Here is a 3153-nt window from a genome sequence, read left to right as displayed (position 1 = left end):
AGGTCATGCCAGTTGTGACCTCTAGCCTGAAGGTAGTTTTTAAACTATCCTGAATATCATTTTGGTGGTGATAAAGACAAGACCATAAATTCAATTCCAAAGGACCTACATAGTAAGTGCCACTTTCTAGATCTCTGTGCTCCTGCCTTACCTTGCACTGACTTCTTTTATTCATGAGTATATGTCATACAAGCACTGAGCCAACCTTGAAGGAAATCATGCACATTGCATTAGGGAAGCATTCTGATATGGCATGTTCCTGGTCTCCTGAAGGTTACATGTTAATATTACAAATATGTCAGTGTTTGTTCCTTGTTGGTAGCCTAGGAACAGGGTATAGAGGTTTCAGCTACAGGACAGAAGGATGGGCCTTTATTGGGGGACTGAAGCCATTTTTAATAAATTTTCCTTTAAAGGGTGGTACTAGGATATGCAAATCACTCAGATCAAACACTATAAAGAGGATTAGGAGAGGAGAATATATGTTTGCTTTCACAGAATCACAGAATCACAGAATCACAGAATGATGAGGTTGGAAGAGACCTCTAAGATCATCACGTCCAACCTATGCCCTAACACCTCGACTAGACTATAGCACCAAGTGCCATGTCCAGTCTTTTTTTAAACACATCCAGCAATGGTGATTCTACCACCTCTCTGGGAAGACAATTCTAGTACTTTATTATACTTTCAGTGAAAACTTTTTCCTAATGTCCAACCTATACCTTCCCTTACGTAGGTTGTGTCCTCCTCTTCTGTCAGTTGCTGCCCAGTGAAAGAGACCGACCCCTGCCTGTCTGCAACCTCCCTTCAGGCTGTTGTAGAGTAATAAGGCCACCTCTAAGCCTCCTCCTCTCCAGGCTAAAAAACCCCAGTTCCTTCAAATGTTCCTCACAGGGTTTGTGCTCCAAGCCCCTCACCAGCCTTGTTGCCCTCCTCTGGATTCACTCAAGCATCTCAACGTCCTTCCTAAACTGAGGGGCTCAGAACTGGACACAGCACTCAAGATGTAGTCTCACCAGTGCCAAAAAAAAAGTAGGGGAGAGCACGAATGCAGTCCCCACTACCAGAAATTATGCAGCCGAGTTTCCCACATTTGGGGAAATTGCAGGGGTCAGCACTCCCAGAGTGCAAGGGATGAGCCTCACCCTGGGAAAACCACCTGCTTGATCATGGTGTTTCCCCTGCCAAGAAAGTATGCCCATTGGATGGATCATCCTGCAGAGCCATTCTGCTCCATTTTCTTTGTCCTGAAATGAATCCCATTTGCACCAGATGTACATAATTAGGTGAATATATATGTAAAATATATATGAAATAATATCCTAAATGAATTTATAATTTTCATACAATATGAAAGGCAATCATTTGTCTATCTTCTGTGTGAGTATGATCATTCTGCACCTGAAATCTCAGTGTGCATTAAACTGAGTTTTTGAGCTGTGAATTCAGTGATCCTACAACTGAATATAGTGACAAAGGTATAAGTTCCAAATTAAGTGTGAATAGCTCATTTTCTGTCTTCCCACTATAGCAAAAACTGTGCTTTTGAAAAGCAAAAATACATCAAATTGAAGGTATTGTAGAGATGCATTTACTCATGTTTTCTCCTGCATTCAAAATATTTTTAACTTTTCATTTTTAAGTTTGTTATTATAAATCATAAGGTAGAAAACATTATATAAAAGGCTAGATAAAAATAAATGGTTCTTCCTATGTTTGTACTGGTTTTAGTTTAGGATGCCTCTTGCTTAGGTTTTGCCAAAAATTTCCCTTTACACAGAGATGGAGAATTCCTATATTATTTAAGTTAAAGTTCAGGCTCTGATTAATGTGGTATTTAAATTATGGAGTAGGGAAAAACAAAACACAATTCATCAAAAAAAAAAAAAACAACCCACCCACAACAGCAAACACCCCTTAGATGTTGAAATTCTGATTTGGTGTAAAAATAAAGCATTTTTTTCCTGAAGTTCTCAACAAACTGTAAGTGAAAGAACAATGAGAGTTACCTCACACAAAATCATAAGAAAAATTTCCATTTTAATGTTTGACCAAAACATGATTTTTCAAAATCTTTCTGTTTTAATTTTTTTTACAGCTTTTGAAATATCATATTGTTGTGATTATGACAGTTTTGGTATGTAGCTACTTTGTTATCCTATTGCAGATGTTTAACACAAGCACCAATAGTTTTAATTTTATTTTGTCTTTGGTCAAAGACCCTTAGATGTCTCATGTAAGACTATTTCTAACTTCACTAAAGGCATGCAATCACCCTTGAGTCCATTCTGTTATGCTGGATAATTAAGCACAAATATTTGATGTTGGTTTTATTTTAATCCAAATCACTTTACATTTATGAATTATCAATGTCAAAAAGTAAATAATATCTTCAGATCATCATTGCCCTTCTCTCTAACCTGACTACTGGTGGATTTACTGAAATTCTTTATTAGTAAATTCTTGGTTTATATATTTATGCCTCAGGTGTTTCTGTTCCATGCAGTTTTCTACACCTCTAGGTTCTCTCTCAGGAAAAAAAAAAAAAAATCCAAATTTAAAGATGTCTTAAAATACCTTAGCTCATGTTAGTTGTCTGAAACAGATAAGTCATAAAGATCACATTTAAAAGTGACGTTTTCTAACTTGTTCACTTTCTATGTTAAAAATTGCTCGACTGCATCTTTGTCAGAATAAGGAATTTGGCTCACAGATTTAAATTATTTGAGCAGTTTGGTTCTAAATATTGCTATTGGTTTAAATCAAATTGCTTGGAATGATAAGGTTTCAGTGTAGGGTTTCCTAGGTGAACATAATCATTGCCTCTGTGAAACTGCAAAGAGGTATTTGGTTTTATTTTACTTTATCAAAACTGTCTAGCACTCCTGCTTTGAATAACAAAACCCTAAATGAAACTTTGTGTATAAAATATCAGAATTTAAGATCAAATAATGAACTGTACTGTTGGAAATATAGTCTATCAAGTAATACATTTTACCCTTCAGCTCCCCTCTCTCAGCTACTGTTAGCATCCTCTGCAGGATAATTTACAGTTTTTCAGTCAAGGGACATTCCTGTATGATCATTTCACCCTAAACCTAACAATTTTTTTCTCAGACTTGGTATGGTGTTTCACCTTTGAAATAACAC

General features: G+C 36.3%; 1 non-coding gene across 1 annotated transcript; it reads right to left on the bottom strand.

Moving 5' to 3' along the window:
* Window positions 1-1036: 1036 nt before the first annotated feature.
* On the bottom strand, window positions 1037-1199 carry LOC116183350 (U1 spliceosomal RNA). Its single transcript, XR_004147950.3, has one exon. It is a non-coding gene; the product is annotated as a U1 spliceosomal RNA (small nuclear RNA).
* Between the last annotated feature and the right edge of the window lie 1954 nt (window positions 1200-3153).

This window comes from Lonchura striata, chromosome 2 (assembly GCF_050655825.1).
Source record: "Lonchura striata isolate lonStrDom1 chromosome 2, ASM5065582v1, whole genome shotgun sequence".
Lineage (NCBI taxonomy): Eukaryota > Metazoa > Chordata > Aves > Passeriformes > Estrildidae > Lonchura > Lonchura striata.
Note: the sequence above shows the minus strand (reverse complement) of the source record. Positions and strands in the feature narration are given on the sequence as shown.